This window comes from Haemaphysalis longicornis, unplaced genomic scaffold (assembly GCF_048455015.1).
Source record: "Haemaphysalis longicornis isolate Haplotype H1 unplaced genomic scaffold, Haemaphysalis longicornis Haplotype H1 scaffold_1, whole genome shotgun sequence".
NCBI lineage: Eukaryota > Metazoa > Arthropoda > Arachnida > Ixodida > Ixodidae > Haemaphysalis > Haemaphysalis longicornis.
In genome coordinates this window covers 288,569,371-288,583,692 of record NW_027526203.1, presented here as the reverse complement: position 1 = coordinate 288,583,692, position 14,322 = coordinate 288,569,371, and positions in this window count along the sequence as shown.

Below are 14,322 nucleotides of genomic sequence, written 5' to 3'. Positions count from 1 at the left end.
TTGGAGACAAACATGTACCTAACCACATGTTTATACCGCATGAAGAGGGTGTCACCTCTACGGCACGGTGTGCAAGGAAGAACATAAAAGTTTCGTCCTGAATAAAGAATTTTGTGCAGTTATTTATATTAAAATTTTATCTGCTTTCTGGAGCACGGTGCAGTCGTGGGGATGCTCTGAGCACGCAGTTACACGTGGATGCATAATTTTCTATTTCATGTTAAACACATATACCATGCGAGTCGACGCTTTCATGGGTACCCTTTTGTTTAAATCGCCCAAGCCTCTTCGTGCTGTATCCGCGATTGTCCCTGAAACCATTCAAGCACCTTTAAGTATACATCCACAGTGGGAGGTACCTAGAAAAACCGACGCACCCTAGAACAAAGGGACATGATTCCTTAAATTAGAGCTACCACCGTGCTACGAAGTTTAGCGGACAAGCTCTGCTTGGAGACACACTGTACAGACATTTTGCATACTTTTTTACAATTTGAAAGCATGTGGTCTTATATCCATTCGGGCCCGTAGAGACTATATTGTGGTAGGTCACTTAGAGCCCTTTTTGTAAGAAACCTCTGGATGTGACCTTTATTGCCTATAACCTTGTACTTCTTTCCCAAGAGCTCGTACGGTGCACTAAAATATTTCACACCATAAATTGGCTTACTCCTTCACAGTACACCTTGACATCACATTCCTTCGAGTGGGGCTTTCTGTAATTATGATGACACTTACTTCCATCAAGCGAGCTTGGCACTGCTAACATACATATACAATACAGGGTGGCACTTGAGGAAAATATCAAGTGTTTCCCTCTGATCTTAACTTCTTCAAAAAGTTAGCGGTCATGGAAAGCGCTTTCTAGGTTAATGGAGGCTTTCATAACCTGCTATGGGGGTCTTATAAAAGAGGCGTAGTGAACACCTCTCAAAACATGTCCTGAAATTAGCTACTCTTTGCGCTTACTGTGATCCTACCGCAGAAAACGGCCGCTACATCCAGTAGGGTATCAAGGTTTGCCTGGTCGACTCGCCGAAAACCAACAGCTCATACCTACTCTGGTGTGGCATGGTCAAAGAGCGAATCTTTTCACTTAAATTAAGTAATGATTTCTTCCTTGAACTTCCAAATTACATGTGCCAAAGCAAATATGCATCTTGTCTTTGATTTTTTTTTAATATCATGCCTCACAGAGCCAAGGTGGGTCAACAAGGAAGCATGCACTTGCCCCTCACAATCTTTGATTCCTTATTCGAACCTTAAAGTGTCGTCATTGAAAAAAAATGCAATATCTTCTTTTTTTGTGGTGAGAAGTGTGAAGGAAGGAGGGAGGCCGGAAGGGGACTCACAAACGTAAGCTCTGCTGTAGGCACATTAGCACGACATGTAGCTAAAATGCTGCCTTCAGGCTGGCATCGCTTCGCGGTGTGGCAGTACTCTATAGATCAACTTGCTTAGATTGTTTCAAAAGAACAGCTTTGTGACAAATATTTGTGTATTGTTAAACCTTTACCCCCTTGAGCACTTGCGGTGTGGGAAATTTGAACTTCTTTGAGTATTTACTAAAAAAAAGCGTGTAGCCGCTAAAAGTCGCTATACGCTGCTGATACGGATGTTTCAATTAATAAAAAGATGAACCTATGAAACATCTCTACGCTGGTCTTCAACACAAAAGTTGCCACTCGTAGAACATTGTCTCACATCAACTATTGTGAGCGGAAACCAACAAGGTATGGCTAAACTAACTTTATAGAACGAAAAGTTCGGAGATAAATACACTAATATATGGTCAGATTTTCGGCCTATTTGGTCTCATCACATTGTCATGCTGCAATAACTGATTGATTGATTGATTGATTGATTGATTGATTGATTGATTGATTGATTGATTGATTGATTGATTGATTGATTGATTGTATGGTTTAACGCGCCGACGCTATACAGGCGATGAGGCGCGCCTTAGTTGAGGCTCCGGATTAATTTTGACCACCTGGGGACTGCTGATACGGCGCTTAAAATCTAAGCATGATATTATTCTCAACTCCATGTGCTAGCTAATCGTAACCAGCTCCTGTGATATAAACACGTATTATAATTAGGGAGGGAGGCATACTTAACAGCATGACATGGAGTTAAATGTTTACTCTCTCTAATTACTAATTGCATTCAGTTACATGTTCACGCTCCAAAATTACAGCAGATAGATCTGTACGCCAGCACCTTTTATGACTAATCAGATGGTACATCTATGCGCACAAGCCACGTGATAATGCAAGTGCATGCTTTCTGGTAGACTGTCAATGGAACCGTGGCCTCTGTTGTACACAAGTGCCTCTGTAGCACCAGCCGACGGCAAACTATATGTAGAAGCAAGCAGTTATTGCTGTGGTGGGCACACCATATCATTGGATGACAAGGAGAAGGGGCCCGGGGAAAGCAACGGTAGATGTGACATGTCGCTCGTCGGAACAGTGTAGCACGTGACGCGATATAAACGCGGGACGCTAGTATAAGACGTGACTCCTAGAGTATGATGCATGCGCCTCTCCTAGCGAAACTTTGTCCCTACGTACGTGAAGCCACATCTTCATAATCATCGCGTGAGGAACGGAATACTTCTTGTGGCGTTCTTAATTACTAATTTCTTTTTCGGTCCGTGCCTACTCAATTTGTAGCCACTCCTAGCCCTGATGAGGCGCTGACATAGCGACCAGTCGACGCCAGAGCGCCATTAAACAAACTTTCCGATGATATACATTCGCATTCGCACAAACACGGGCCAGTGAATTCACCTACATTCAATTTTACGGGCCCTGTAACGAAACGTTTGCGACAAAAACATGGCGGAAACGAGGAAATAGAATTAACAGGCGGCTTTGAAATACCTGACTGACGTGAGATAGCAATGCGCAATACACGCGGCTAGCAATTTGGGAGACAGTCTTTAAATTACCCTCTGTACGAGTCCTGGGTGCACGGTATGCAGCGTTGAAGCCCATTATTAGAAAAAAAAAAAAACTTGTCCACTGCATTGAATTACCCATGTATAATTCTTCACTGTCGTCGCCAGTCGCCACAAAATTTATTATATTGGCTTCCTCAGACAGCAAACCTTGAATTGAACGAAAAGTTCTTTTTCAGCCCACTTCATGATGGTCCCTGTGAAAGGTAGATGCCCTGAATGTACGAAGGCTAGTGGCTGAAAACAATATCTGTATTAACTTTTTTTCCCAGGAAAGTCCTGCCCGGAAAACATTTGAAACAGCCGCTGTGGCCGAGCTATACTAAGGGACATAGAACCTTTGCAATTGGGTATGACTTTCCTTTAGTGTAAAATGCTGTTCTATAAATTTCTGATTTATGTCAAGGTGTAAGTATGTACAATGCTTGCTTACCTGCATAGCATGCAACAATGATCTATGTGTCTGGCTAGCAATCACAGAACGTTGGGTTGTGCTCGTTCCAAATGTGCATTATAACGCCTGTTGTGGCTTTACGCTTTCCAGTGTACATAACCCCACCCGCTGTAAAACTGTGCTTCGTCCTCAAAAATGTTCATATTCCTTTCGTGGAATTCATGCTTCACCCAGTCTTTAATATTCGGCTTTCATCAATTAGCTTTACGCTTTGGCGTCATATATTTAGAGCCACTTAATAAGAAACATATAGACCTCACTGTACTATCTGTAAGTCCTCCAGCATGTCCGGAGAATATCGATGTGTGGCTCAAGTGGCATTCAACAACAACCATGAATAGCACCAGTTTGTTCAAAGGGAATATCTTGTTCGGGTGTTGTAGCGTACCCCGTTGTAGCATCTCGCGTCGAAGATAATTTCCGAAACCATGTATTTCGAGTTGTTGTCTATTTCTGTGCAGCAAAGAGTTTAGGACTGCAGATAGAACGATATTGCGTGGACCTACAATGTTTGATTTAGTGACCACCATTCGCAGGGAAGGTAAATCTGTCAGAGACAACAGCGCCTTGAACGTGAAGAGAGCAGACAGAAAGCATAATTGATTTCCGCCGGTATTCTTCGGCAGGCTTTCCCAGTGGGCGCTACGTTCAACGTGGTAAGAGACGAAAGGAGTGGCAAATCGCTTATGCCTGGAGCTTCAAGAAAGGCATGTGCTCGGAGTACTTCGGCAATATTCTATTGGTAGACAACTAACATGGGAGATAAGAAAAATCTAATCCAGCTGCATAGCGGAAAAAATATGGCCTGCGTAGCTTGTTGGCGCCAGACTCAACCGTCATGCGTATTACCTATGTGCAGTATTCGGTGAATATTTTTACCGTCTACCTAAGTTGAGTAGCTCGGTGAATATTGTAAAGGGACGGACAACCGATTTTTGTCGCGCATATGTTCTCTAGCTCATATGAAAGCCAGCGTTTTATATAGCCCGGTAACCACAAGCAATATATAAACAAATTGGCGGAACTAATTTTAGTGTGGCAGCAAACTTTCTGAAATCGGAAGGGTGGCGGTTCGTACTGTCGAAACTTGACACTACAATATGTGTCCCGGTCACGTGACCTGCAAACCTAGCAGCAACTGTAACTGCTGAAACGTTTATTTACTTATTGAAAACCTTTTAACACAAGTATTTGTAGAAGTTTAAATTGTATATGTATTTTTAACCATTATTTTGAAATTTTTTAAAACACGCCGCCCGCCGTCGCTGGGTTGCTCTCAGTGTGGCTAGCTGAGCCTCCATGCCCAGAATCAACGGCAGCGTTCAGTAAACAGACCCAGTGAAGGAGCTTTGACGATTCTGCCTAAGTCAAGGGCGTTTTTTCTTTCTGCCGAAATATTTGATTTCAGTTTCCAAATGCGGCAACGGCAGCTTAAAAAAAAAAAAAAGGTCGCGCCCGGGGAGAATCGAACTTCCTAGCTCCACAACGTGAATCCATATTCTACTTATCGTCTATCCCAACAGATGGCGCCTCCGTGCAAAATAGAGTGTTGAATTTAAAAAAAAAAACACATAGAGTAATAAGAAAGCCTGTTATTCACACTTTTTGTAGCTGGGGACAAGTTGTTAAATATCGTTTTTCATTTCGCATACAGACAAAAGTATGTTGCCGCGCTACTGTATGTCATGGTTGCCAGCATTATTATTGGGAGTACACATACGGCTCGTAGATCTAAAACTTTCGATTTGAAAAGTTCTACGGCGTTATCAGCAAAACCGTTTCTCGTTAAGGTGCTTTAAGTGATGCCCTTTCATTTGGGATACAGAATATATCCTCGACAAAAATAGGTTGTCGGTCCCTTTAACAGCAGAGCTGTTGTACGTCGAGCCTTTTCATAAGTCTGCTGTGGGTCGTGTGTCACGCAAGCAGCCTCGAAGAAACCGGTTCCCGGACCCACCGACAGAGGGCGACACTGGTGTCTCAGGGACTGGTTCCTCTTCGTCCTACTGGGGAGGGAGGGGGACGAAGCCTTTCACCGCTGACCGCGTCAATTTTGCGTTCAGCGCAAAACGCACAAAACAATACGACTGAGAAGTATCCAGTATTATTTAATCATTTTGCTAAGTGAAGCTCACTAAACTGCGTTGTACAATCTAAATGTTTGCAAGGGTGAACACGCGAGCTGCTGTAACAACCCGCCGCGGTGGCTCAGTGGCTAAGGCGTTGCGCTGCTGAGCACGAGGTCGCGGGTTCGATTCCCGGCCGTGGCGGCCGCTTTTCTTATGGAGGCGAAAAGTAAAAGCGCCCGTGTGGATGATATTTTAACGCACGTTAAAGATCCCCAGATGGTCAAAATTAATCCGTAGCCCTCCGCTACGGCGCGCCTCATCGCCTGCGTTGCGTCGGCGCGTTAAACCCTACAATCAATCAATCAATCATCGAGCTGCCGTAACAGCCCCATATGAACGACTGCGTGTAATTGGTTACGGTAGCAATGGCCGGCTCACCGAACCAAGCATGGACGGATGCAGTTAAAAATGTGCGTTTTACGCGCCGAAGCTCGTTTCGGCTATGCGGCACTCCGTAGTGGAGGGTTCCGGGTTAGTTTTGGCCCCCTGTGGATCCTTAACGTGCTTCCAAACCTCTACCCGCGGGCGTTTCCATTTTTCGGTTCCATTAGAAAAACGGGTGCGTGGCCGGGATCAAACCCGCGTCCTTGGGATCAGCAACGCCACGCCTGTGCCACTGAGCCACCGCGGGGGGTAATCCCGCGCTTTTTGTCGGTGGATATCGGCAGAAGCCGCTACCTGTTGTACCCCGCCTGATAGTGCTTGCGTTTTCACCCTCATAGACCTTTTGAGTGTACTCTTTTCTCTACAATAGACCGGTACACAACTATAATGAAATCGAGAAGGCCGTAAGAAACATGGGGCCATCGCTTCTATATCTCTGCTTGACATGCTCGTTCACAGTACTTTGCTCCGCTGTAAATTGTGGAGTTGGTTGTGCGTTTGTGTTAAAATAGCCAGTCCACTACCCACAACATCCTAACCTCCTCATATGTCCGCAAACGTTGTTACAGTGATTCTGACGCGGTGTTTCGATCATAGTGAAATATTGTTGCATGGTTGTAGATCATACCCTAGTCCGAAATGCCGTTTATTTTTCAAGGATGGCATACATCATTGTTGTGTGCAGATCTCATGTGCCACTAGTTTTGACTAGAAATAAAAAGCTGCCAAATGTTACATCTCCTTGCGTTCTTTCTTCCTTTTCTCTCTTTTTTTACCTGCTCTTAATTTTTATCTTGCTAGAAACAATGAAATCGCAGCCCGTTATTAAGAAAGTAGTACTGGACACCGGCATGTCTTGTCGGTGTGGTTATGTTCCTGCTGGACTGACGGAAGAATTGCACTGTTTGGTGAGTAGACGGAGAAGCGGGGTAAGGAGATGAAGGAGGAAAGGGATTGGAAGGGTTTATGCCGTCACGTACAGATGCTCGTGCATCTGCGAACACTTTCAGCCGGGTAACGCCGGATATAGCGGGCACATTTGATAAACGGCTAGCTCGGGACGCGAGCGTCTGACGGATCGCTCTAATGATGACTGTCAGAATCATAAAAGACATTCAGTATTGACGAACTCCGTTGCTGCACTACGCAGCGTCACCACCAAGGGGACTCGTGCTCTTCAAAGGGATACTGAAGTGAATATTATACCGTCTTTTCTGTGGCTGCTTATCTCAGTTCAACCCCGTAATCCATGATTTCACGATCGACAGGAAGTCTATATTTCATTTCACAAGCTGCACGCAGCGCGGTGGATTCTCTTAACAAAGCCGCTCAACTCGGAAACACCCGCGCGCCTCTAACCCCACCGTGACACTATGGAGGCCAGCCCAAGAAAAGTGACGATAGGCGCTGGGAAATTTTAATAAAATTACAATAACCCCGAAATTGCAATCAGTAACAACTTCAGCTGAAGTTGAAATAAGTAGCTCCCCTGCGGGGTCATCCGGCGAAGTTATTTGTTTGTCTGTATGCTTGGTCGTGCCGACGAAATAAATGCGCGGTTATTCGAGATGAAACGAATGCATAACTGACCTCAATATGTTCGACAGCGTATAATGGCTAACAAATTCAAATAGGTGCCATTCGAAAAATCTTGTGCTATGAAGCTTGAAAATGTTAACGTAATGTTCACAGCAGCAACAGCGGGTATTTTGTAACTTCGTTAGCAGGCAAGCTAGTACGCGCCTCACGCCTCTACGTAACTGTTTATTCCGCTGTTTGTCCCTCTTGCCTTCCGAGACGCATGTCCTAAACGAACAAAGCAGAAGTTTGACGGCCAGTAGGCGCTTGTTGTGACTATCCCGCATCCCGTCGGTCACAGAGTGTGTTGGTGGGACACAAGGGTGACCACTTACTCTAGCGTACAAAAATATCGATAAATATTTTCCTATCGCAAGTGATATGTCAAGCTTTCGTCGTTTCGCAATTCTGCAGCTATTTTGCAATATCGTCGTGGGGAGCCAAAAATGAAGAAAACTACCGGGAAATTATGTGAGGGTGCCGACTACACATACAAGATTTCGTTTTGTTTTGCTTTCTTTTTTCTTTCCCTTCACTCTGTCTCCTCTTACTTTTTTTTTTTTTGTGTGTGCGTCAGAATTCCGAGCTTTCAAATTCAAATTTAAGTTCGTAGTGGAGGTTCAGAGTTTTAAATGGTGCGATTTTCCCTGATGGGAAACGGTAACTTTCAACGTGTTGCGGTAACGACCTGGGCCATGATCCCGTGTCCTTTCCAAGCGGTATTTGAAACTGCAGTTTCTTCCTTCTGGTGTCAATGTTCTTGGTAGTTTTTTTTCTCATGCTTTCAAACCCAGAGTGTAATGGGGCATGAAAGCCCACGCGAAATGCATTCAAGGCATCCCATGACGGAGCTCAGCTGCGTTCAAGATCCTCGAATTCCGAAAGCCCATCCTTTCGTGGTGGCAACGTGTGTGCAGGCTTGCCAGGATACGCTGAAGACCACCGTACCAGTACTCAGGAAAAATGCGAAGTGCTTGAGCCGCACACCTACAGGCCCCTAAAGCCAGAGTGCAATATTACTTCTGAAAAAGTAATTAAACGGCATTACTGATTGCTTTATTTGCGACTGCTCTTAGGTAATAAAATATATTATAAATTTATAACTTTGAAAAGTAATTACATTACAACGGCAACTACTTTCCGAAAGTAGTGGTTAAATCGGGATACATGTTCCGACACCAAGATTGATGTCCAGTTTCTACTTCTTGGTAATGAAATGATGAATATCTCTTACAAAGAAAGAATGCAATCATTTTTTTCTTGCGTCAAAATACAACAGCAATTGACAATTTCATTTACTATTCAGTTTTAACAGTAAAAGGAAACCAATTGCATTTCTTGTTCGGGATGCATCTGCGTCTTTACTGTTCAGTTTTGACATAAAAGCAAACATGTTGTACTTACTGTTTGTAAGGTTATGCATCTTTTCAATACATAAAAGCAGGAACTGAACTGGTTTTCAGTGTGAACTGGCGGCCCATTTTAACGAGGTGGGCCCTTTGCATTTTGAAGAGTCGCTCCAACGGCACGGATGAAGGAAGCGCTTTGTTGTCCTTAAGGAAGGAACATTTCGCTCATTGGTAATAATAATACTTTATTTATTAACTGTACATAAACAAATACATAATCCAGCCCACATAGCAGTAGGATGGTCGCTTTTGTGTTTGGCTGTAGGCAGGCCAGGGAATCACAGTTCGTGAATAAATAGGCATATAGCACTGAACAACCAACTTGTAAATTTTCACCGTATTAAAACATGCTCGAAGGTAGTAACACAAGAGCGCATGAAGAGAACAAAATTACTGACCTCTTCCTTGCTCCAGTGCTCCAGTTCATCATTTCGCGGCTTATGTAACTTTTGGATTTTAATTGTAAAGAAGTCATCGTTCATGTCCCCTTTTCATTGCATGGAGAGGGGGGGGGGGGGGGGGGGGGCTTCCTCCGTAAGAGACATAGTTACCAACTCATGGTAATACTTTTCAAATCCCATTTTTGACTTTTAAATGAGCTTGAAGATAGAGTAACCGAAGTTCGTGCACACTCAAAGTGGTGACAGCCCTCCAGAGGATTGGTTACACACACAAATGCAAAGCGGGAAGTCTGCCTGGTCTACCCCTTTCTGTAGCTGTCACAGGAAGAACGCTCAGAAGGCGGGTTTGTGTACAAACATCCCTAGCTATTTGCAATTTCACCACGTCAATCTCTCGTGGCGAAAGAACAGTGGGAGGTCGGATATAAGTGTGAGCGCACGAGTACACGCTTAGGGCAATGACCTATCATCGCGTACCTTCCGTAAGGGTGTTGGGGAGGAAAGGCAGCATCACGTGGACAATGTTCTCTTTTCTCAAAGTTCTTTTCCTCAAATGTACAGCCAAGTGCATGAAGTGCAAAAATGAACCTTACTTTTGAAGAAGACAAGCTAATCTGGCAAAAAAATAGAAGTGGGAGAGCGAGTAGACAAACAGAGAGACAAAATTGTTATTCGTCCCACTAGATTGGAGAGCCATTCATTCCACGGAACTGATGGACGTCTTGTTGAAGTCAGCCAGAGCTTCCTGTTGTAGAGCTCATTCAGCCAGTCCCTGCTTATGGTCTGCTGTTACTTGTTTTCCTTGCACTGCATTGATTTAGTAGTTCTTCATTTAATCTAAGGGGGCTCCTTTAGTTAATTGTCTTCGGAACTTCTGTATTTTTGCTGTGCAGTTGATGTGCGAGCTTTTGGCGTTTTATGGTTCCCTCTGCTCTGGTAAGCCTCTTGTCGGTGTTGTTTGTTGTTTACGTCCTTCTACGTAGTCCTACAAAGATATATGTTCGCTGATAAGTCACATTCCTAGATTTGGCCACCGTTGACAAGGCGCAGGTGTGGGGTCTCGCCGCGGGCAAGCACATGAACTCCTTCACGGCTCGCCAAACAAGTGTACCCAGTATCCCCGTGCACTCTAATTCATCCTTTTGGATTGTGAACAAGTGGCAGTGTGCATGGGTATGTGTGGCGTCGTTCTAATATACAGGGTGATCAAAGTTAAGTCGACAGGTTTTTTAAAAAATAGGCGCTTGGATTTACGTAAAGGCGACCTCTACAGTGAGGTTATGCGCCCAGGGGGACTCATAACTAGGAAGCAATTATTGATTTTGGAGGCTTAATTAACTAAAATTGATTAATTAACTTTTTAGTGACTACAGTAACCAGGCATGCGTGTATTGGAAAGTTAGACGCAATCTTGTTTCTACGCAGTTTCAATTGGCAGAATTCTTCTAGCGCATCCGTAGTCCGAGATATCAAACGGCGAAGTTTAATTGCCGTTCGCATGATTACGCATGCAAGACAGTCTGCACCGGCGCAAAGCTCATCCCTTCTGTGACGCGCCTGCTGTGTACGGTGTTTAGTTCGACGAAGGGGTGGAGGCACAGAAAAAAGTGATAACTGGCACACATTCATTCTTGGCTGGAGTTATCGCAATCTGCAGTACCCGGAACCGCTATCGAAACGCAGAACGAAAGGGAGGGGCTATGCGCCTGTCTTGACTTCTAGCATGCGTAATCATGCGAACGGCAATTAGACTTCGCCATTTTATACCTCGGACTACGAATGCGCTAGAAGAATTCTGTCAATTGAAACCGCGTAGAAACACAATTGCGACTAACTTTTCAATACGAACATGCCTGGTTACTGCAGCGACTAAAAAGTTATTTAATCAATTTTACTTAATTAAGCCGCCTACATCAATATTACCTGCTAATTATGTGTCCCCCCGCATAAACTCACTGTAGAGGGGGTCTTCGCGTAAATCTCAGCGCCTATTTTTTAATGAACCCGTCGACTTAACTTTGATCAACCTGTATATGAAAAACACGTTTTCAGTCTATATATATATATATATATATATATATATATATATATATATATATATATATATTATATATATATATATATATATATATATATATATATATATATATATATATATATATATATATATATATATCAGGGGGGTAAAGCGAGCTTCGAGACCGTACGAATCGTGGGCGCTGACATGATACAATTCCAATGGTTGCCAGATCAATTGTATTCAGCCTTCTAAAAATTTCTGCCATAATTATTTAACTAAAAGAAAGAACTGAAGCAAAATAGTTACAAATAATTGTATCAGTAATTAAAACTAGCTTTATAAAAAACTTTTAGTGTAATTAAGCTCTAATTAGCGAAGAAAGAGTAAGGGCGTAGTTCAGTTTTGGTTTCGATTTTTTTTAAGTGTGCTAGGAAGTGGCGAGGCCCTTGCGCCTGACTTGCGCAGTGTGTGTGTGCAGTCTCCGGCTCAGATCTGCGTGCGTGCAAAACGTATACGAGTTATACAACTCGGATGCCCGCGCTGAGCAAGTGCCTCCCCGGGCACTTGCGAGGCTGTCATTCTTTCTCCACGTTAAGCACCCTATCTATTGCCCCTCAACTGACGCCGGAACAGCGATTCCGATCTGACCTTGACTACCGCAAGTTCACTACATGCTACGGAGTGGCAGCCAGCGATCGTTCCCGTTGGAAGAGAAATAAAAAGAGCTTTTATAATCCTTCGGTTCCAGTTGTTTTATTCATGGAACTTCTTACAGCTCTTCGTGCTTCGAACTTTCGCGCAATCGTTCGTGAAGGTAGAACGAAAAAATAGGTAACGAAATGCGGTTTCTTTTTTAATCAGTCACAATAAATCATTAAATCAGTGTTCTCTCCTCGCGCGCTATGTGCGGTAAATTACAGCCCATTCAATACTGCGCATTCAGTCCCGCAAGCTTTCCCTTTGAAGTGGTGGAAAGCAGCTAGAACTTGACGAATACAGACAGAAAGGAAAACGGGACACGCCGCGGACTGTATTTCGCATACTCCCTTGGCATGCATTCTTCCACTCCGTTGGCCTGCGATCGACCGCGCTCTTTCGTTCCTGTGCTTCAAAGCGCCGCGACTCACCGGCAATATCAGCGTTGGCCCAGCGATGTTTTTTTGTGTATGTCAATAAAGGTTTGACATTGAGCTAAAGCCACAGTTCACTTCACTTCGTTTGAAAAGCCTTGAGCGACTCGCAAAATGTCACAGAATGGCAAATAAAGCGGCACAGCGCGAAAATGCACGGAGATCATACGGAGATTCATTTTTCTGTGCGCCCAGTACGGATCAGCTGACTCCTTGGTGTCCTCGCGCATGCGATCAGTCGCATTCGAGCTTGCGCGCAAGTGTTGTGTGAGCGTTGCCACATCTTGCTCAAATAGCCTCAGTACATAAGTCACACGTACGCTAAACCGAAAACACGTCGGTTACCTACCCACAGGAGATAAACTACGCAATGCTGTCGACGCCGCCTACACAAACTCCGCCTGGCCAGCGGTCCGCCATGTTACAATTAATCCCGGCATGCTTCGCTAGCCGGACGCGGAAACGCCACAGTAGCACGTTGCCAGATTACAACCCATCGCTTTCGCCGTTCTTAGTAAGCAAAAACTCAGCTGGCAACCTTCAAATCGTTGTATCATGTCTGCCACTGTGTGTCGTACGGTTCCAATGCATTGGCTCAGCGGCGCGATTTCCCTCTAGAGTCAGTATATTATCTCTATGATATATATATATATATATTGCTTGTATTCACTGGCGAGGCGAGCATGCAGGCAACCGTGCGTAAGTGCGCCGTCACTGGTTATATCGGGCTCCGCGGGATGGCGGTACTTGTCCGTGGTAAGCCCATGACTGTGTTGCACTCTACCTTATCGAACGCAAAGTATTGCCTCGAGTCCAATGTGAGGGCGATTAATAACATCTCTGTTGACCCCACCGTTGAAAATCGGGTTGAAAGGAAGTAGACGACGCACGCTGGTGTTTTTTTTTTCTTCGGCGTGCGGGCGCAGTGGCCCAAGCCGCGCCATGTCTGTGCCGCATCAGCCATGTCTGTGGCCGTTTCCAGTGTTGCCAAGCGAAGAAATTGACAGCTAAACTTTTCAACGAATACCACCTATATGGTGTAGGCGAAAAGCGAAAACGCCAGTGTGTTCAAGATTTCGGCGCACGTTAAAGATCCCCAGGTGGCCAAAATTATTCCGGAGCCCTCCACTTCGGCGCGCCTCATCGCCTGTGTAGCGTCGGCGCATTAAACCCCACAATCTATCCATAAATCAATCTGCGGAAGAACCAGTTCTTTGCACTGTTGCCTCCGTTCATGTGCTACAAAAGTAAGCTAATAAGCATTCGTTATTTCGTACATCAGCGTCAGTAAACTGTGTTTCCGGTATGTGCCTCAGGATATTGCCTTTGAGTGGTATGCAGCCCCTTGACGAATGCAGGCATCGCGCTGTTTGTATGTGTTCCAGGGTACATGAATCCTAAATTCGACATCGTAGTATCCATGCCTAAGCAAATCTCCTACGTGGCGGAGATAGCCCCTGTTTCTTCAAGGAGGGAGATTTGCTTAGGCAGGCGTACTTGTATGCGGTGTTAAGGCTTTACGTTTGCATTGAGGCAGCGTCCACAGCCCTCGGGATGCGAACAACCCATCTAACAAGCGATCCCAAAGCGGACTATGAAAGGCGCGTGAGTTCGAAAATGCCATGACTTAGCTTCAAAGCAATCTGGTATAGTCGACAGGCACACCACTAGAAGAAGCCAGTCTTGAGCTCCTGGAATTACGCCGGTCCACTGCTATACGGCAGCCAACCTTATCATTCGGTCATGAAGTTTTCTATCTGAGATGACTGTACCAGTTGGTTAGGAAATTCTACAAAGCAAGAGGAATTAATATTACGTCTACGGGGTGTTTCAGCGCCTAGGAAACTGTGGC